Below are 22889 nucleotides of genomic sequence, written 5' to 3'. Positions count from 1 at the left end.
TAAAAAATAGCAATAATTTAAAAATTAAATGACAAAAATTTTCTTTTAAATTTATTTGCAGTGTGCCTTTCATCACTGTAAGATCTGTTATCTTTCAGATATATTGAGAATTTCCTCTGTATGTTTCCCCAATGTCTTTTTTTTTTTTTCACTTTATTTTCTGAGAAGCTTTAGGTTTCAGAAAAGTCACATAGAAAATACAGGAGATTCCCATAATCCCACTCCCTCCCACCCCACATTCTTTCCTGCCAATAACATCCTACATGAGTATGGTACATGTGTTACAATTGATGAACAAATATAGAAGCATTGCTGCTAACCATGGTCAGTGGTTTACATTATAGTTCATTTTTTGCATCATATAGTTCTACATGTTCTGACAAAATGTATGATGACCTGTATCCGTCATTGCAAGATCATGCAGAGCAACTCCAATGCCCCAAAGATGTCCCATATTCCACCCATTCATCTCCCCCCCTCCCTTTAGAACCTATGGCAACCACTAAGATTCAATTTTTGTAGAATAAGATTCATTATTAAATGCATTTATATCGAGGACTTGATATACTGATCTGTTTTCTTTTGTTAAGCACTGCATATATACTGGAGATGTTCTTGCCCCTCTAGTTGAGAAAATAGCAGTACTCCCCAGGATGGGAGTTAAATAAATTCCTATTTATTGTGTGGGGCTCCACCCATTGAGATAACACCCTATTCCAAAATGAATACATTCATATTCTGTAGAAGCATGCCCCAGGTGCACCCTTTCCCACATATCCCCCCACTACTGATGTCTGGACCAGTGAGCCTCCCCTGCCATGTTTGCCAAAAATGCATTCCCACCATTGAAGTTTCAACCACAGGCCTACAAATCCCCAGGATTTACCTGTTCCTTGTTCCAGTCTTTCCCCCAGTCCCAACCACCCCACCCTGCTCATCCTTACATTCTAGCACCATTGAACCCACTCATCCTGCATCACTATCACCTTCATCCACTGCCAAACTACCTCGCTCTCACTTTATCATAAGTTTTGCCCATAGTGAGCATTGGCTCACCACCCTCTACTCCCTTTCTGTCTCCTGATAACCTGTATTCCAGATTCTAGCTCTGTGAGTCTGCTCAGTTTGTTTAGGTTATGTCAGCAAGGCCATGTAATATTTCTCCTTTAGTGACTGCCTTGCTTCAGTCAATACAAGGTCTTCAAGATTCATCCATGTTGTTCATGTGTGTCAATACTTCTTTCTTACAGCTGAGTAATATTCTATTGTATGTAAATACCACAATTTCCTATCCATTCTTTTGTTGATGGCCACTTGAGTTGCTTCCAACCTTTGGCAATAGTGAATAATGCTGCTATGAACATTGGTGTGCATATATCTGTTCGTGCACCTGCTTTCAGTTCTTCTGGGTATATACACAGCAGTGGGATTGCTGGATCACATGGTAGTTCTATAGTTTGTTGAGGAACCTCCAAACTGTCCTCCACAATAGCTGTACCATTCTACCAGCAGTGGATGAAGGTTCCCATTCCTCCACATCCAATGCTTGTAGTACTCTGTTTTATTAGCCACCAATCTAATAGGTGTAAAGTGATATCTTATTTTAGTTTCAATTTGCATTTCCTTAATAACTAGTGATGTTGAGCCTCTTTTCATGTGATTTTTAGCCATTTGCATTTCCTCTTTGGAAAAGTGTCTATTCAACTCTTTTGCCCATTTTTAAAATGAGCTGTTTGTCTTTTTAATTTTGAGATGTAGAATTTCTTTACATATGCTGGATTTTAAGTCCTTATCAGTAAGTGCTTCCCAAGTGTTTTCTCTCATTGAATAGGGTGCCTTTTCACTTTTTTTTAATGTAGAAGTTATTATTATTAAATGTACTTTTTGAAGATACATAGTTCACAAAAAATGTTACATTAAAAAACATAAGAGGTTCCCATATATCCCACACCCCACTTCACCCCACTCCTCCCACATCAACAACCTCTTTCATCAGTGTGGCACATTCACTGCATTTGTTGAATACATTTTGGAGCACTGCTGTACCACATGGATAATAGTTTACACTCTCCCTCGCTACACTCAGTGTGTTATGGCAGGATATATAATGCCCAGCATCTGTCCTTGCAATATCATTTAGGACAACTCCAAGTCCCGAAAATGCCCCCACATCACATCTCTTCTCCCTGCCCTCAGCAACTACTGTGGCCACTTTCTCCACATTAGTGCTACAATTTCTTCCCTTACTAGTCACAATAGTTCTATAGTAGAATACCAGTAAGCCTACTCTAATCCAAATTTTATTCCTCCATCCTGTGGACCCTGGGATTGACAAACTCCTGTGAAGTGCAAACATAAATGGAGGTCCCATTTATCTATGTTTTTCTTTTGTTCCTCATGCTTTAGATGTAAAGTTTATGAAATCATTTCCTACTACAATATCCTTTAGATGTTTCCCTACATTATTCTCTAGGAGTTTTATGGTGTTGGTTCATATTTAGATATTTAATCAATCTTGAGTTAGTTTTTTATAGGGTGTGAAATGGTGATCCTCTCTCATTCTTTTGGCTATGGATATCCAGTTCTCACAGCACCATTTGTAAAAGTGGCCATTCTGTTCCAATTGAGTGGGATTGGTGTCCTTGACAAATATTAGTAGATCGTATATGTGAAGATCTATATCAGAACTCTCAATCCTGTTCCATTGGTCAGTATGTCTATCCTTGTGCCAATACCATGCAGTTTTGACCACCACAGCTTTGTAGTGTGCTTTAAAGTCAGGTAGCATGATTCCTCCGGTTGCAGTTTTCTTTTTAAATATGTTTTTGGCTATTCAGGGCCCCTTGTCCTTCCAAATAAACTCCATAATAGGCTTTTCCAGTTCAGTAAGAATGCTGTTGTAATTTTTATTGGGATTGCGTTAAATATGTAAATCATTTTAGGTAGAACAGACATCTTTATGCTGTTTAGTCTTCCAATCCATGAACAGGGAATATTCTTCCATTTATTTAGTGCTTCTTTGATTTCCTTTAACAATGTTGTGAAGTTTTCTGTGTACAGTCCTTTATATCTTTAGTTAAGTTTATTCCTATGTATTTGATTCTTTTCGATGCTATTATAAATGGAACTTTTTCTTGAGTTCCTCAAATTTCTCATTATTAGTGTAGAGAATTCTACTGATTTTTGTGTGTTGATCTTATATCTCGCCACTTTGCTGACCTCATTTATCAGTTCTAGAAGCTTTGTTATAAATTTTTCAGGACTTTTTAAGTATAGGACCATGTCATCTGCAAATAGTGAACGTTTTACTTCTTCCTTTCCAATTTGGATGCCTTTTATATCTTTTTCTTGCCTAAGTGCAGGAGCAAGTACTTCTAATACAATGTTAAATAAGAACGGTGACAGTGAGTATCCTTGTCTTGTTCCGTATATTAGAGGGAAAGCATTTAGCATTTTACCATTGAGTATGTTGTTAGCCATGTGTTTTTCATATATACCCTTTATTACGTTGAGGAAGTTTCCTTCTATTCCTGTCTTTTGAAGTGTTCTTATGAAGAAAGGATGCTGTAATTTTTCAAAAACTTTTTCTGCATCAATAGAGATGATCATGTGATTTTTTTTCTGTTGATCTGTTAATGTGGTGTATTAAATTGATAGATTTTTCTCTGTTGAACCATCCTTGCATATACTGGGGATGAAATCCAATTGATAATGCTGTATAATACATTTGATGTGTTGTTAAGTACAATTAGCAAGTATTTTGTTGAGGATTTTAGCATCCAGGCTCATTAGAGAGATTGTTATGCAAATTTTTTTTACTTGTGGCATCTTTATGTGGCTTTGGTATTAGGGTGATTTTGGCATCATAGAATGAGTTAGTCAATGTTCCCTCCACTTATTTTTTGGAAGAGTTTTAGCAGGATTTGTGTTGGTACTTTCCTGAATGATTGGTAGAATTCACCTGTGAAGCCAACTGGTCCTGGGTTTTTCTTAGTTGGGAGGTTTTTGATGACTGATTCAATCTCATTATTTGTGATTGGTTTGTTGAGTTCATCAATTTCATCTTTTGGCAATGTAGGTTGCTTGTGGGTTTCTAGAAATTTGCCAGTTTCATCTAAATTATCCATCTTGTTGGCCTACAATTTTTGAAAGTGTCCTTTTATGGTACTCTATTTCTGTGGGATCAGTGGTGATATCCCCTTCCTTGTTCGTTATTTTATGTATTGGCATCTTTTCTCTTTTTTTCATAGTTAATCTAGCTAAGGGATTGTGAATTTTATTAATCTTCTTAAAGAACCACCAGCCTTTGGTTTTGTTCATTTTTTTCTAGTGGCTTTGATTCTCGATTTCCTTTAATTCTGTTCTAATCATAGTTATTTCTTTTTTTCTGCTTACTTTGCAATTAGTATGTTGTTCTTTTTCTAGTTCCTCCAGGTGTGCCCTTCAGTTATTGAGTTTTAGCTCTTTCTTCTTTCAAAATATAAGCATTTATGGCGATAAATTTCCCTCTCAGCACTGCTTTTGCTGCATCCCATAGGTTTTGATATGTTCTGTTGTCATTTTCAATTGTTTCAAGGCAGTTACTGATTTCTTTTTAAATTTCCTCCTTGATCCACTGCTTGTCTGAATGTGTTGCTTAACTTCCATATCTTTGTGCCTAATCTGGTTCTCTGTCCCTTACTGATTTCCAGCTTCATTCCATTGTGGTCAGAGAAATTACTTTGTATAATTTCAATAATTCAAATTTGTTGATATTTGTTCTGTGACCTAGCATGTGATCTATCCTGGAGAACAATTAATATGCACTCAAGAATAATTTATATCCTGCCATACTTCGATGTAATGCTCTGTGTATGACTATTAGGTCTAGATCCTCTAATGCATTATTCAAGGCCTCCATTTCTTTAACTCTCTTTTGAGATGGTCTGTCTAATGGTGATAATGGTGTATTATATTCCCCCACTATAATTGTACTGGCATCTATTTTTCCCCTTAGTTTTTCCAATGTTTGCCTCTCATATTTTGGTGCACCCTGGTTAGGTGCATAAATATTTATGATAGTTCTTTCTTCTTGTTAGATTTCCCCTATTATTAATATATAGTGTCCTTCCTTGTCTCCTACAATAGCTCTGCATTTAAAGCTTATTTTGTCCATTATTAGTATAGCTACTCCTGTCCTTTCTGGGTTATTGTTCGCATGTAAAATCATTTTCCAACCATTCACTTGCAACCTCCTTGTGTCCCTGTTTCTACGGTGAATTTCTTGTAGACAACATATAGATGGATCATATTTCCTTATCTATTCTGCTATTCTGTCTTTTGATTGGCGATTTTAATCCATTAACATTCAATGTTATTACTGTCAAGACACTACTTACATTAGACATTTTTTTCTTTACATTTATATATGTCATATGTTGTTTTTATTTTATTTCTCTTTTTAACTTTTTAGTAATTCTTACTAAATATCTTCATTCCTACACTCTCCTCCAACCTCTCTCCTCTGTTTTTTCCTTTCGACCTGCAGAACTCCTTTTAGCATTTCTTGAAGGGCATTTTTCCTGTTGACAGACTCTTAATTTCTGTTTATCTGTGAATATTTTGAACTCTCATTTTTTAATGCCAGCTGTGCTGGATACAAAATTCTTGGCTGCCAGTTTTTGTGTGTGTTCTTTTTTTGTCTTAGCACCTTAACTATGTCATACCACTGCCTTCTTGCCTCCATAGTTTCAGAAGAGGAATTAGTGTTTTATTTTATTGAGCTTTCCTTGTATGTAATGGATCTCTTTTCTCTTGCTGCTCTCAGTATTCTCTTTGTTCTGCATGTTAGAATTTTGATAAGTATATGTCTCAGGGTAGGCCCATTAGGATTTATACTGTTTAAAATGCACTGCTTCTCCTGACATGTACATCCATGTTCCTCAAAAATGTTGGGAAATTTTCAGCCATTATTTCCTTCAACACTCCTTTTGCCCCCTTTCCCTTCTCATCTCCCTCTGGGATGCCCGCAATGTGTATGTTTGGGCATTTCGTGATATCATTCATTCAATTCCCTGAGCCCCTGCTGAATGTTTTCTATCTTTTCTTCTATTTGTTTTACTATCTACATGATTTCAGATGTATTATCTTCTACATTATTAATTCTTCCCTCTGCCTGTTCAAATCCACTGTTATGCATTTCCAGCATATTTTTAATTTCTTGTATTGTGCCATTCATTATTATATCCATTACTTCTTTGGGTATGTTTACAATTTCTTCTCTATGTTCTCCCAGTATCTTCTTTTTTTAATATTTAAAATTTTTTAACACATTTTTAATTAAAGTTAATAGATCACACAAACATTACATTAAAAACACATAAAAGATTCCCATATAAGCCACTACCCACCCCCCTACCCCCATCATTTTTGTAAATTGTATTTTTTGAAGATACATACATCACAAAAATATGTTACATTAAAAAAACTTAAGAGGTTCCCACATACCCCTCACCCGTTCCACCCTACTCCTCCCACACCAACAACTTCCCCCATTATTGTGGCATATTCATCACAGTCAATGAACACATTTTGGAGCACTGCTGCACCACATGGATAATCGTTTACCCTGTACTTCACACTCTCCCTGCAATATCATTTAGGACAACTCCAAGTCCCAAACATGCCCCCACATCACATCTCTTCTTCCCTCTCCCTGCCCTCAGCAACTACCGTGGCCACTTTCTCCACATCAGTGCTACAATTTCTTCCATTACTAGTCACAATAGTTCTATAGTAGAATATCAGTAAGTCCACTCTAATCCATATTTTATTCCTCCATTCTGTGGAACCTGGGATGGTGATGTTCACTCCACCTCTAGATCAAGAAGGGACTTAGATTCCACATGGATAATGAATGCAATTCTTTTCCTTGCAGCTGTAGGCACTTTTGTCTCCCTGGTGTGGTAGTTTTCCATCTTCATCTTGCTGTTAGCTGACCTGGGTAAGTCCAATGAACCTGACAGTAGGAGTTGCAACTGTGCTGAGGCTCAGGTCCCAGCTTGCATGTGGGCAGTCCAGAGATTCAAGTCCCCTGAGTATGCACCATCCCTAGCACCAACCACAAGTTCAGTAAAAGTAACAGAAGAGTCATGTGTAGAAAGGTCACATCTGAATCCAGCTCCATCTCTCTCAGGAACACAAATTCCAAAGAAGAGCCCATTGACATGGCATAGAACTTCAAATCCATCTGCCATGACCATATACCCTGTGGGTCTCTGTAGCTTTCAGGAGAACCAGTAACTAGGGTTGTATCTACTTTTGCTGTTTCTGGGATCCTGCTGAGGCGTGCGTAAGCATAACCCCTCTAATGACCTCCTAAATATTTTTTGAAGACTCTTAGCCATATCAACTCATTTGTCTTTGCCATTTCCCCCTTTTATTCAAGGTCAAAAAGCAGTTTTAAACACATGATCGTACATGTAAGCTGAGATATTGTGCTGGTCTGAGTTGACCCTTTTATTCGAGGTCTCTTTCTAGTTGCATCATTTGTTAGTGATTGGTAGTAATCCCTCAGTGCCAGGGAGGCTCATCTCTGGGAGTCATATTCCATGTTGGGGGGAAAGTAATGCATTTACATGCTGAGTTTGGCTTAGAGAGTGGCCACATTTGAGCAACATGGAGGCTCTCAGCAGGTAACTCTTAGGCACCCTGCAGCTCTAGGCCTAGTTCATATTTCAGGAACACAGGCTTATAAGCATAATCATCAGTATCAAGGGCTCATCATTGGACCATCCTTCCTTGTTGGTCTTTGCTGTTGCACTTTGGGGATTATTGCTTTTCCATTGGGGAATGTGACAGAGCTCCCCTGAGTAGGAATTCAGCACTTCCTCACTTGTCATTTGAAACTGTAAATACTATGAAAATACCCAACATATATCAGAACATTTTTATGTCCCCTATATACATGTCCTGGAGAACTCCCTCCCAACCATGTGCCCCCCATCAATAACACCCCACACCAGTGTTCCTCCCCTGCCACAGTTGAACCTCTCTGTGGTCCAAAACTTCATCAACAATGAAGCCTAACATATTGCCAAATTCAATGAATAGGAAAATGAAATATAGTGATGGGTTTAAAGATTAGAAATATATATACTAATTTAGAAATACTAAAATAAAAATAAATTGGTATATTAAAAAATGAAAAATATTATAAAGTTTTGTTTTTAACGTTTTGTCTTTCATCACTGTAATAGGTGTTGCCCTGTATGTACAGTGGCAAGGCACTTTCTTTCTGATATCCTTCATCTATTCTTTAATTCATCAAATTGATTTGTGATATTTGTTTGGACATCCTTGATTAGTTGTTCCACATTCTGCATCTCCTCCTACATTTTTTTAAAAAAGATTTATTATTTATTTATTTCTCTTCCCTTCCCGCCCTCCCAGTTGGCTGCTCTCTATGTCCATTCACTGCGTGTTCTTCTGTGGCTGCTTCTATCCTTATCAGCGGCACCAAGATTCTGTGTTTCTTTTTGTTGTGTCAGCTCTCCGTGTGTGCAGCACCATTCCTGGGCAGGCTGCCCTTTCTTTCGTGCTGGGCGGCTCTCCTTATGGAGCTCACTCCTTGGGCGCTCCCTATGCAGGGGACACCCCTACGTGACAGGGCACTCCTTGCATGCATCAGCACTGCGCATGGGCCAGCTCCACACGGGCCATGGAAGCCCGGGGTTTGAACTGTGGACCTCCCATGTGGTAAGCGGATGCCCTATCCTTTGGGCCAAGTCCACTTCCCTCCTTCTATTTTTTAGTTTCCTCATTAGACTGGGTCATGTCTTCCTGTTTCTTAATATGGCTTTTAATTTTTGCTGGTGTCTAAGCATCTGTTTGCCTTGATGGACTTATTCAGTGGTTAGCGTCTCTTTCTACTCTATGGTTTTATTTTGTTTTGTTTTGTGCTAAAGTTCCTCTTTGACACTTGGTTCCACTTATCCTTGTAGTTGTCTCTCCCCCCCCCAAAAAAATATTAAGACTATAGAAAAGTAAAGAAAGGAGAAAAAAAACAATTAAAAATAGCCACAATATGGAAAATGAACCTTAAGAGAACCTGGAAGAAAAGAAAAAATAAGTAACTAATAAAAGGGAAAAATCATTTAAATATGTGGAGTGAAAAGAAGAAAAAAAAGCAGGAAAAAAATAGAATAAAAGACCAGAACAATGAGAAGAGAAGAAAGAAAATGAGGATCTAACAAGAGAAGGTAGAACAAAATAAATGCAATAGGAGAGGAAAAAATGAAAGAAAGAAAAGAAACTAAGAAAAAGAGAAAAGAGGGAGAGGTAAAAATGCAACAACAACTCAAAAGAATGAAACAAAACAAAACAGTCTTCCATCTCAGGCCACCAGCAACTGTCTCAGGCAGCCAGTGCTCACTATTCAATCTTATTGCAAGCCTGCCCTCCCCAAGTAAGGTACCGAGGTACCGAGGTACCGAGAAAGGAATAAGGAATAAAAAATAAATAACAAATAACAACTTAAAAAAAAATAAAAATTCTGTCTAAATTCCCTGCTCTGTCCTTCAACTCCTGTTCACTGCATCTCCTGGGGTGCCTCTCCCCTTCCCCTTTATCACTCGAGGTAGTTAGGTGTAGGGATCCAGTGAGTCCAGGGCCCTGGCTCTCCCTCCCTAAGGGAAACTCAGCCAGCAGCACGTAGCCTGCATGCCCTAGGACACAAGCTAAAATGTAACAGAACTCCACACAGGGAAACAATGTACAGATAGTATCGCAGACAGTAATTTTCTCCAGGCTGTACACTATTCCTACAATAACATCACCAGACCCCACTCGTGTGCTTCATGTGACCCTTGTAGAAACTCTGTTATGAAATGTCTTTGTTCTGAGACCTTATATATTGTCCCTCATTTTCCCAGCTCTTTGCAGAGCATTATCTTCATTATCCAGCCTTTTGCCACGGAAGAATCTCTCCTTTCTGTAAGTCCCAACAAATAAAGCTTTTATGTCTGATTCTGTGCCAGGTCTGTCCTTTGGTCTTGAAGCTACCCTGACTCTGTGCCCTTCAGAAGTTGGTTTGGAACATTAGGCTTTGTATTATTGTTTGTTTGTTTGTTTTAGGAGGTGCTAGGTATTGAAATGGGGACCTTGTATCTGGGAAGCAAGAGTTTAACCACTGAGTTACACGATCTCCACAAATTCAGTTAGGCTTCTAAGACTTCTGAAGGCCTATTGTCTGCTTCTGCCTGCTCTTTTACCTCAGACCAGTTAGGCCTCTAATGATTTGGCTTTTGCCTCTCCAGGTTTCGAACTCTCCAGGCAGTTAGATACCTATCAGCCAGCCCCCTCATTGACCCATTTCCTCTCTCTCCCAGGGCTGGTGGGCGTGGCAGCCTGCTCGCTCAGTTCCCCCTCCCCTCTCCCTGGAGCTGTTTTAGAGCCTGCTGGTGTCTTTTTTTTCCTGGTCCATCCACCTTTTGTCGCCTCCCCACTACCCTCTCTCCCCCTGAGTTGGCTATGTGCCTGATCCCCACACTTGTTTGCCCTGAAGTTCCGCCATCTGAAGAGCCTTCAGGGTACCCGGTTGCACCCTTGGTCGCCCTGTCCGTGGGGGACTTCACTCACTCTAGAAGATGGCTGAGTGCTTGCCTTCCAGCCTGTCACTTCCCTGGCTTCCCTTTCCTCTGAGCTGGCTTGAGGGCCCTATGTCTTATAGGTTCCCTTTCCTCCCAGTCAACTTGGTCTCCCCTCTCTAGCTACTCTCTCCAATTGCCCCCCGCAGTCCCGCGGCTTCCCTTCTGCCAGGTAAACCTGCCCACCTTCTGCAGTTTCTAGAGGAGGATTGCAGCCTGCCATTCCCTATTCCACCATCTTGAATGCTCCTCCATACTTCTTCTAGTTCCTCCAGATGTGAAATTAGATTATTGATTTGATATCTTCTTTTTTAATATAGGCATTCATAGCTATAAATTTTCTTCTCAACACTGCCTTCACTGCATCTCCTAAATTTTGTTATGTTGTGTTTTGATTTTCATTCATCTTAAGATATTTACTAATTTCCCTTGTGGTTTCTTCTCTGACCCATTGATTAAGAGTGTGTTAATTAATTTTCACATATTTGTGAATTTTCTAGTTTTCCTTTGCCTATTGATTTCTAGTTTCTTTCCATTGTTGCCAGAAAGGATGCTTTGTATAATTTAAATCTTGTTAAACTTACTGAGATTTGTTTTATGACCTAATAAAATAATATGTGGTCTATCCTGGAGAATGATCCATGTGAACTTGAGAAAAATGTGTATTCTGCTGTTTCAGTATGAAATGCTCTGTATTTGTGTGTTAGATATAGTTTGTTTACTGCATTGTTCAAGTTCTCCGTTTCGTTAGTGATCTTCTATCTAGATGTTCATTCCATCGATGAAATTGTTGTATATAAATCCCAACTAGTACTGCAGAGGTGATTATTTATCCCTTCAGTTTTGTCAGTGTTTTCATCATGTATTTTGGGGCACTGTGATTTTAGGTGCATAAATGTTTATTATTGCTATAACTTCTTGGTGAATTGTCTCTTTTGTTAATATATAGTGTCTTTAATTGTCTTTTGTAACAGTTTTTTACTTAGAGTATATTTTATCTGGTATTAGTATAGCTATACCAACTCTTTTGGTTACTATTTGTGTGGAATGTTTTTTCCATTCTTTCATTTTCAACCTTTTTTTTCTTTGGGTCTAAGATGAGTACCTTGTAAGCAATATATAGCTGGACCATGCTTTTTTATCCATTCTGCCAATTAGTGTCTATTGCTTGGACACTTTAATCAATTTATATTCAATGCATTTATCAATAAGACAAGATTTAATTCAGCCATTTTGTCCATTGTTTCTTATATGTCTTACATATTTTTGGCCCTCTTTTACTTTATTGTTGCCTTCTTTTGTGCATAGTTGATTACTCACGATATAACTGATTGAGCTCTTTCTCATTTCCACTTTTGAATATATTTTAAATACTTTTTTTTTTGGTGACTACACTGGATTTTATATTAAACAACCTATGTCTGTAACTTACTAGCTAAAATGATGCTAGCTTAACTTCAACATCACACATTTCTTGTAGGACATGTCTCTTGGTGAAGAACTCAGTTTTTGTTTTTTTTAGTGAATTCTTAAATAAATTCATCCTCATTTTTAAAGGGCAATTTATCCTGATATAGAATTCTTGGCTGGTAGTTTTTTCTCTTTCAAAACCTTGCCACTGAAATCATACCACTGTCAGTGTCATACCACTGCCAGTGTCATACCACTGTCTTCTTGCCTCCATGGTTTCTGATGAGAAATTGGCACTTATTCTTATTGAGGATCTCTTGATGTGATGACTTGCTTTTCTCTTGTTAAATTCAGAATTTTTTCTTTATCTTTGGCATTTGACATTTTGATTAGTATATGCCTTGGGGTAAATTCTATTAGAGTTTCCCCTGTTTGGAGTTCATTTCCCATCTTGGACATGGATACTCATGTATTTCATCAGATTTGAGAAATATATCTTCAAATATTCTTTCTGCCCCTTTTTCCTTCTCCTCTTTTTCTGGAACTTGCATAATATGTATTTTGGTACACTTGATGTTGTCCCATAGGTTCCTTAGGCCCTGCTCACTCTTTTCTTCCTTTTCTCTATTTGCTCTACAGATTGTATGATTTCAGTTGTCCTGTCTTTTAGTTCATTGATCCCCTGTTCTGCTTTTTTAAATCTGCCGTTGAACACCTCTAGAGGTGTATTTTTTTTTTAATTTTTTTATTTTTTATTGACTTTGTAATAATATTACATTAAAAATATATATGTGAGGTCCCATTCAACCCCACCCCCCCACCCCCCCTCTCCCCCCCCCCCCCCCAACAACACTCGTTCCCATCATCATGACACATCCATTGGATTTGGTAAGTACATCTTTGGGCACCTCTGCACCTCATATACATTGGTTCACATCATGGCCCATACTCTCCTCTATTCCATCATGTAGGCCCTGTGAGGATTTACAATGTCCGGTGATTACCTCTGAAGCACCATCCAGGGCAGCTCCATGTCCCGAAGACGCCTCCACCTCTCATCTCTTCCTTAATTTCCACTATTGTGGTTTTCATCCCCATAAGTTTTCTTATGTTCTTTTTGAACTTTCTAATTATTCTTTTTGTTCACACATTGTTTTCTTTATACCTTTTAGTTCTTGAGATCCTTTATTTATGGAAAATAGTTCACCCATATTTTCTTCTAGCTCACTGAACTGACTTTTTAGCTCATTGAACTAGTTGTTACAATGCCTTTACTTCCTTTTAAAAAATTTGTTGCATTAAATAGGCTATCTCTTCCTCTTTCTTTATTGATTTGTAACATGTTGTTGATGTCTAGGCATTTGATTATATTAATGTCCTAACTCTGAAAGTCACTTTCTCCCCCTTGCCTAAGGTTTTCATGTACACTGGCTGTGTTTTAAGACCTTTCTTCAATGATTATTCCAGTTTACATTAAACATTTAGAACAGCCTGTGTTTAATAGTTTGATTTTTCTCAGGGTTTCTGCACTTGCTTCTTACCCCGGCTGTGTGCAGTAACTTTAGAGATTACCCTATTATGTGCAACTGTTTAAGAGGATTTCCTTTCCTTTGTGCACCTGGGAGTCCGGGGCTGTTCTCTTTGTTTTTAAACAAAATTTCCACCTCAGAGGCTATGATTTGCTCAACTCCTTTCCTGTGCTCCAGGCCACACTTTCACACTCCAGTTTTCAGCCCTGAGTCCACACTGCCATACAGCAACTCAGTTTCCTCCTACCATGTGACTTTTTTGCCTCTAGTATCTTCTGCATTAGGGTATCCTGACCCATAGAGCCAGAGGGTTCAATATTCATACACACCTAATGTTTTTGTGACTAAGTGTTCCAGCAATTAGGATCCAGGCTTGGAGGGTGCACAGCTCGCCAGAAGTTCTGTCATATATTGCTCTGGCTTCTGGGGGTCCAGACCCTAGGGTCCCACCAAGGGTAAATATGGTCTTGTATCCTCATGCCTGAATGTTCAGGGGACTCCAATATGTTTCTGTGAGTGGCTCTGTGGTGAGTTGCATGGCAGAAGATACTTGGGCCAGAGAGCTCCTGGTGTGTGTCTCTTAAATCACATAGATTTGAATCTGGACTAATAAATGCATCTCACTTCTCTCTTATCTTTCTTGACTATTTTTCTTCCAATCCAGCATTTGTTGAGTCATTCTGCAGCCTCTGGTGTCCTCCAGAGTTCCAAGAGTGTTCAATCTGCCCTTTTATTTTGTTGTTTCTATGGAGAAATGTTCCTGGGGGTGTTTTAGACTCATCTTAATGAAATTGCTCCAGCCTTTGGTTTTAATGGCCCATTTTGTTTTATTTATTTTTTTACAGTTTCATTGATATTTTCCCTTATCATATACTTTCTTCTATTTTTTTTAATTGTTACTCTAAGATTTTTTAATAGATTTAGTGCAGTTGCAGGGTTGCAGAAAATTTATGCAAAAAGTGCAGAATTCCAATACCCTCTTCTTCTACATTTCACTGCACACAGTTTTCCCCACTGTTAAAACCTTGCATTAATGTGGCACATGTGTTACAAATGATGAAACAATGTTGATACATTATTATTAACAAAGTCCATAATTTACATTAGGGTTCACTCCTTGAGTCATACAATTCCATGAGTTTTGATAAATGCAAAGGTCATATATCCAACATTACAGTGTTGTACAGAATAGTTTCACTGACCTAAAAATATCCTGTGTTCCACCTTTTCTTCCCTATATGCATCTTCCTGAACTGCTGGCAGAGACTATCTTTTTATTTTTTTTTATTTTTTTACATTTTTTTAAATTGATTTTGTAAAAATATTACATTAAAAAAATATGAGGTCCCATTCAACCCCACCACCCCCACCACACCCCTCCCCCCCCCAGCAACACTCACTCCCATCATCATGACACATCCATTGCATTTGGTAAGTACATCTCTGGGTATCTCTGCACCTCATGGTCATTGGTCCACATCATGGCCCACACTCTCCCCCATTCCATCCAGTGAGCCCTGGGAGGATTTACAATGTCCGGTGATTGCCCCTGAAGCACCATCCAGGGCAACTCCAAGTCCCAAAGGCGCCTCCACATCTCATCTCTTCCTGCCATTCCCCATACCCATCAGCCACCATGTCCACTTTTCCCACTCCAATGCCACCTTTTCTCTGTGGTCCTTGGATTGGTTGTGTCCGTTGCACCTCTATGTCAAGAGGAGGCTCAGATTCCACCTGGTTACTGTATGCAATCCTCCTGCTTTCAGTTGTAGGCACTCTAGGCTCCATGGTGTGGTGGTTGTCCTTCTCCAACTCCATCTTAGCTGAGTGAGGTGAGTCCAATAAATCAGATTGTAGGAGCTGGAGTCTGTTGAGGCTCAGGGCCTGGCTATCATATTGTCAGTAAAAAGATTCAATCCCCTAAATATATCTTAAACCCCAATACCAATTACAATTCCAGTAAAGTAGCATGATAGTCTTATGAAAAGAGATCCTCTCTGGGTCCAGTTTCATCACGCAGAAACACCAGCTCCAAAGAAGGGCCATCTGACATGGCAGTGAACCCTATCTGCCATGACCATAGAACCCGTGGGTCCCTTTAGCCCTCAAAGGAACCAATACCTGGGGATTGTATCTATTTTATCTGTCTCTTAGACTCTGCTCAGTTGTGCATAAGGGCAATCCTTCTGACAGCCTCCAGACTCTTTTTTTTTAGAGACTCATAGCCATATAAACTCATTTCTCCTTTCTATTTCCCCCTTACATTAGATCAAACAGCATTTTAAAGTCATATTCTTCTATGTAGACAGGGATATTCTACTGATCTGCATCGAACCTTCAATTCAAGGTCATTTTCCAGTTGCATTATCAGTTGTTAGTTGATAGTGATCCCTCGGTGCCAGGGAGGCTCATCCCCGGGTGTCATGTCCCACGCTGGGGGGAAGGCATTGCATTTAGATGCTGAGTTAGGCTTCGAGACTGGCCACATTTGAGTAACATGAAGGCTGTCAGGAGGAAATTCCCAGGCACAGTGCTGCTCTAGGCCTTGTTCTTATTTCAGGCATATAGGCTCACAAGCATAGTCATTAGTATCAGGGGCTCACTGTTGGACCCTCATTCCCTCTCGGTCCTTGCCGCTGCACTTGGGGGACTGCTGCTGCTCCCCTAGGGACCACGGCACAGCACCCCCGGCCAGGGACCCAGTACCCCCCCAGCTTTAGTTTTTAATTGTTGCCACTATGAGTATATCCAAACATTACCATGCACCCTGGACATATGCCCTGTATAGCTCCCTGTATAGCCATCTATCCCCTGTCAATAGTATCCTTTACCAGTATTCCTCCGCTGCCATTGTTGGACCACTCTGGGATCCAGAACTTCCTGAATATTGAAGCCCCAATATAATGTCAGGATCTCTTACTAGCAAAATGGGATATAGCGATGGGTTTAAAGGTTAGATATAGAATACGTGTTGACTTGGAAAAATTCTACATCCTATACATCCTATCTTTTTCTTTTCCTTTTTTTTTCCCCCTAATTATTGAACTTCTCTTCACAAGAGCCCTAGACCACAGCAATTCATGTATGCAATATACAGCACTCCCACACATCCACCACAAAACCTTTTCCCTTCCACAGCGATACTCTTACAACCTATTCACAACATATTTACTTAAAGTGATGTACAGAGTCTGGGACAATAGCTTTCAAACCAGGTGACATCTGTGCTTACATTGTGGTGCATACTTTAGGACACGCAGTTTTCTAACATTTTTAGTTATCCTATGTTTTACATTATGGTTTACATTATCATTCTGTCGTCCCCTATATGTTTATGATGTAATATTACATATTTTATATCCATCCTTGTGTACTCTCACGAAACTCCTCTCTTACCCCCCATTTACCTTGGTTCCACACATTTAACATCCATTTTCCCATCCCCTTGGTGCCCACAGTGACAGCCAACTTCCGTTTCCGGAGGAGCCACGTCCAGAGATACTTGCAACAGTGTTCAGGTCCTAACTTGCTCAGCTGCCCCAATGCCCTGGGAGCCACCCTTTCTCTCGACAGATACAGTTCCCTCTATTTGATGGCATTAGTCCTTCCCAGGATGTGGGTCCACCCGCACTCTCACTACTTGGGTCTCTACCCAATGGTATCACCCACTCTGGCAAAATGAGCATTCAGACATTCCCCAGGAGCCCGTCCCACATCGGACCATCCCTTCCGAGCATCCTAAACAGGTAACCCTCTTAATTATATTTTGATACAATTTTCTCAGCATTTTCTTTATCTTACTTTATCATCTTTTTCACTAATTTCAAATATTTCCTAATATTTATATTTAACTTTAAACTTTTCCTTGAAATCTTGCTTTAATTGCATCCACAAGTTTTAATTTGTTCCATTATTGTTCAGTTTGTAATATTTTCTAATTAGCATTAAGATTCTTTCATTGACTCATTCTTTATATTTTCTTTGGTGTATTGAGATATAATTCACATACCATAAAATTCCCCCTTTTAAAGTGTAATTTCAGTGGTTTTTAAATATATTCACAAGATTGTGCAATGGTTAGCACTATGTAATTCCAGAACATTTTCATTGTCCCACAAAATAACTCCATAAGCATAAGCAGTTACTTCCCATTCCGTACCCGCCCCCCCCCCCCAGTCCCTGGCAAACAGTAATCTAGTTTCTGTCTGTCTGTATTTGTCTTTTATTCTTTTTATTGACATTTCTTACAAAGTGAATCACACTATATGGCTTTTTATATCTGACCCTTTCTTTAAGTATAGTGTTATCAAGGTTAACCCATGTTATAGCATGTGCCAATACTTCATTTCTTTTGATGGCATAATAATACTCCATACCACATGGATGGAGCAATAATCAAAATATAATAAACAAATGGGTTATTTTTTACTTTTTGATTATTAGGGATGTTGCCGCTATGAGCATTTCTGCAGATATGTTTTCATTTCTTTGGGGTATATACCTAAAAGTGGAATAGTTGGTTAAATGCAATCCCTATGTTTAATTTTTTAAGGCTTTCCAAACTGTTTTACAAAACAGCCACACCATTTTTCATTCCTACCGACAGTATATGAAAGTTCCAATTTCCCCTCGTCCTTACAAACCCTTGTGATGATGTATACCTTTTATTATGGCACTCACATAGGTGTAAAGTAGTATCTCATTTTGGGTTTGGTTTGCATTACCCTAATTACTAGGTGTAACTGGTTTATACTATTGTCCAATTCTTCCATTTCCATGTTGATCTTCCCATTAATTATCTTATCTATTATTAGAAGTAGGGTATTGACATCTCCAAACATTATTGTTGAGTTGTCTATTTTTCCCTTCAATTATGTTAGTTTTGCTTCATGTATTTTGTGGCTGTTTTTAAGTGCATCTATTGTTACATCTTTCCTATGGATCATCCACTTCATCATTTTAAAATGTCATTTTTCTGGTAACAATTTTTGTTTTAAAGTATGTTTTTTATGTTATTATAGCCATTCCAGATCCCCTTTTGTTACTATTTACATGTTATGTATTTTTCTATCCTTTGACTTTCACCCTTTTTTGTCTTCATATATAAATTGTGTCTCACATACATAGCATAATTAGATCATTTGAGATTTTATTTGTATTTGTATTGTCAATCTCTGCCTTTATTTGGAGTGTACTTCTTTTACTTTTAATGTTATTAGTGATAAGGTAGGATTTAAATCTATCATTTTGCAATTTGTTTTTTTCTTTTTCTGGCTTTTTTTAAAAAGTAAATCATTCTTATTGCTGCATATTAATAGAGCTTACAATTCACCCAAAGTGTACAATCAATGGTATTTGGTGCAATAAATGTAAGTGAAAGCACAATAAAATAAAACTCGTAGGAAGTAGTGAAAGAAGTACTTATAGAAAAACTTAAAGATGCAAATGCCTTTATTTAAAAAAAGAAGAAATCTAAACTAAATAACCTAACCTACCATGTTAAGCTAGGAAAAGAAGAGCAAAATAAACCCTAAGAATTCAGATGAAAGGAAATAGTGAAGATTAGAGCAGAATTTAATGAAATAGAGAATTAACAAACAATAGAGAAAACCAAAACAATGAAAAGTTAGTTCTTTTACAAGGTCAACAAAATTGTCATTACTTTAGGTAGACTGAACATTCTTCAGAGCAACACCTAGATTAGTGTTTAAATAACTGACACATAAAACTAACCATCACACAGGCATTTAAGGAAACCTCTGTCCAATCATTAGCTGATCAATAAACTAACTGAGCAGAGATTTCAGTGGCCACACACAAAAAGTTAATACAGACTTGGCAGAATTAGTTCAGAAAAGCCATGAAACACACAAACAGGAACAACAAACATTGACAACAACAAACCCTGAGGAGATAGAAGAATCTGATTTCAAGAGTTGCTGAATTATATTATTTAGTATATCCAGTTTGCAATAAAAAATTACAAGACTTGCAAAGAAGCAAGAAGTATGATGCATACAAAAGAAAAAAGCAACCAGTAGAAACTGTCCCTGATGAAGCCCAGATTTTGGACTTACTAGACAAAGATTTTAAATCAGCTATTTAAAATATGTTCAAAGGACTAAAGGAAACAATTTCTAAAGAATTAAAGGAAAACGGGGGAAAAATCCTCACCAAATAGAGAGTAGCAATAAAGAAATAGAAATTATATATTTAAAAAGAACCAAATAGAAATTCTGGAGTTGAAAAGTTCAAGCACGGAAATGAAAAGTTTCACAGAGGCGCTCAATGGCATATTTGAGCAGGCAGAAGAAAGAATCAGAGTACTTGAAGATAAGTCAATTGAGATTATACAGTCTGAGGAAGATAAATAAAAAAGAATGAAAAAGTGAACAAAACCTCAGAGACATGTGGAACACCATCATAATGTAAGAATATATGCACAATGGTGTCACAGAATGAGAGAAGAGAGAAAGGGACATAAAGATTTGAAGAAATACTGGCTGAAAACTCCCCAAATTTGATGGAATATATGAATTAATACATCCAAAAAGGTCAACTTCTTAGTACCAATATTGGTATTATTGTGCTAGGGCTGCAGAAACAAAGCACCACAAACTGGGTGGCTTAAAACATCAAAAATTTGTTCTCTCACAGTTCTAGAGTCTAGAGATCTGAAATAAAAGTGTCAGTGAGGCCACACACTCACTGAAGGCTCTAGGGGAGGATCCTTACTTGCCTCTTCTTAGCCTCTGGTGGCTCTTGGAAATCCTTGGCATTCCTTGGCTTGAGTTATATCTCTCCAAATTCTGCATTCATTTTTTTTTTAATTTTTAAAAAAATTATTGAAGTATATCATTCACTCATGAACATACATAAATAATATGTATATAGTAATAGTTGTGAACTTACAAAACATACATATATAACATTGTACAGGGCTCTCATAACTCGACTACCATTAATACTTTGCATTTGGTGTTAAACCTTTTTAACTGATGATTAAAGAGCATTGTCAAAATATTACTACTAACCAAAGTATTTTCCAGACCCCCCACTATTATTATTATCTTTATATCATTTATATATGAACATACATAAACAATGAATGTATATTGGTTCCATTGGTCTAAGTGTCTGTCTTTATGCCAGTACTATGCTGTTTTTACCACTATAGCTAGGTAATATGATTCAAAGTCTAAAGATGAGAGATTCCTTTTCCCTTTTAGGATGTTTCTGGCTATTCAGGACCCCTTACCCTTCCAAATAAATTTGATAATTGTGCTTTCAATTTAAAAAATGCTGGTGGAATTTTTATTTGGATTGCATTGAATCTGTATATCAATTTGAGTAGAATTAACATCTTAATGATATTTAGTTTTCCAATCCATGAGCATGGAATGTTCTTCCAGTTATTTAGGCCTTTTAAATTTCTTTTAACATTGAGTTGCAGTTTTCTGAATACAAGTGATTTACATTGTTGGTTAAGTATATTCCTGACAATTTGAGTTTTATCTCTCATAATTAATTTTCACCAATCTTTTGACACTTTTAATTACTTTTATTGATACAATCTTCATTTCTACACTCTCTTCTAGGTCTCTCTCTCCTGCCTTTTCAGGCTCTAGCACACCCTTTAGAATTTCCAGAAAACCTCGTCTCTTGGTTAGATATCCTCTCAGTTTCTATTTATCTGCGAATATTCTAATCTCACCCTCATTTCTGAAAGACAATCTTGCCAGATATAGGATTCTTGGCTGGAAGTTTATCCCTTGTAGTATCTTAAATATATCATGCCACAGTCTCCTTATATTCATGGATTGTGGTGAGAAATCAGCACTTAAGCTTATTGGGTATCCCTTATATGTTATGCATTGCTCTTCTCTTGATGTTCTCAGAATTCTCTCTTTGTCTTTGGCATTTGACATTCTGATTAGTATGTGTCTCTGAGTTGGTCTATTCGGAATTTTTCAGATGGGAGTACTTTGTACTTCTTGGACATGGATATCTATGTCCTTCAATAGGGTTGGGAAATTTTCTACCATTATTTATCTGAATATTCCCCCTGCCCCTTTTCCTTTCTCTTCTCTTTCTGGGATACCCATGACACATACGTTTGCACACCTTTTGCTGTCATTTAGTTATCTGAGGCCTTGTTCAATTTTTGCCATTCTTTTCTTTTTTCTCCCAATGTAGTGTTTTTATTGTATTTTTTTGAAGATATATAGATTACAAAAAATGTTACATTAAAAATTATAAGAGGTTCCCACATACCCCCAAACCCCACCTCACCCCCACTCCTCCCACATCAACTACCTCTTTCATCATTGTGGCACATTCACTGCATTTGGTGAATATATTTTGGAGCACTCCTGCACCACATGGATTATAGTTTGCATTGTAGTTTATACTCTCCTCCAGTACATTCAGTGGGTTATGGCAGGGTATATAATATCCAGCATCTGTCCCTGCAATATCAATTAGGACAACTCCAAGTCCAGAAAATGCCCCCACATCACATCCCCTTCTTCCTTCTCCCTGCCCACAGCAACTACCGTGGCCACTTTCTCCAGATCAATGCTACAGTTTCTTCCATTACTAGTAACAATAATTCTATAGTAGAATAAAAGTAAGTCCACTCTAATCCATGTTTTATTCCTCCATCCTGTGGACCCTCCACAGTGATGTCCACTCCACCTCTATATTTAGAGGGGGCTTAGATCCACATGTTTGACGGATGCAATTCTCCAGCCTAGAGTTGTAGGCACTCTCAGTTCCCTTGTGTGGTGGTTGACCGTCTTCACCTCCATTCTTTTCTTCATCTGTTCTTTTGTATGTTCACTTTCAGAGGCTATTTCTTCAAGCTCACCAATCCTTTCTCTTTCTTTTCAAATCTGCTATTATATGATTCCAATTTTTCTTTATTTCATATATTGTGACTTCATTTCCATAAGATCTGCTATTTTTCTACATATGCTTTCAAATTCTTTTTTGTGTTCATCCAATTCTTCTTAATATCCTTAATCTCTTCAGCCACCTCATTGAATTTATTAAGGAGATTTGTTTGAACATCTATGATTAGTTGTCTCAACTCCTTTATGGCATCTGGAGGCTTATCTTGTTCCCTTAACTGGGCCAAAACTTCCTGTTTCTTGTTGTGGATTGTAATTTTTTGTTGGTATCTTGGCACCTGGATTACTAGAGTATTTATTCTGCATGCAGTTTTTCTCTTTAGTTTAGGGCATCCTGCCCTTTCTCCCTCATTGGTTTGGTATTAGGAACCAAGTATGTCGTTGGTGCTATAAGCTATGGAGGCTCAAGCTGC

General features: G+C 38.0%; 1 protein-coding gene and 1 long non-coding RNA gene across 3 annotated transcripts in view; one reads left to right on the top strand and one right to left on the bottom strand.

Moving 5' to 3' along the window:
* The window catches only part of LOC131277234 (uncharacterized), a 100925-nt gene that overhangs the window by 46844 nt on the left and 31192 nt on the right, over positions 1 to 22889 (bottom strand). The window lies entirely within an intron of this gene.
* The window catches only part of MBNL3 (muscleblind like splicing regulator 3), a 166253-nt gene continuing 153286 nt past the window's right edge, over positions 9923 to 22889 (top strand). Inside the window, exon 1 of one of the 2 annotated variants that reach the window (XM_058291703.2) lies at positions 9923 to 9972. The gene's annotated coding sequence lies outside the window, so the exon portion shown is untranslated. The remainder of the gene's footprint in view (positions 9973 to 22889) is intronic. The other variant, XM_004466997.4, reaches the window with a different exon arrangement.

The sequence above is a fragment of the Dasypus novemcinctus genome, chromosome X (assembly GCF_030445035.2).
Source record: "Dasypus novemcinctus isolate mDasNov1 chromosome X, mDasNov1.1.hap2, whole genome shotgun sequence".
NCBI lineage: Eukaryota > Metazoa > Chordata > Mammalia > Cingulata > Dasypodidae > Dasypus > Dasypus novemcinctus.
This window is presented reverse-complemented; position numbering and strand designations above follow the sequence as displayed.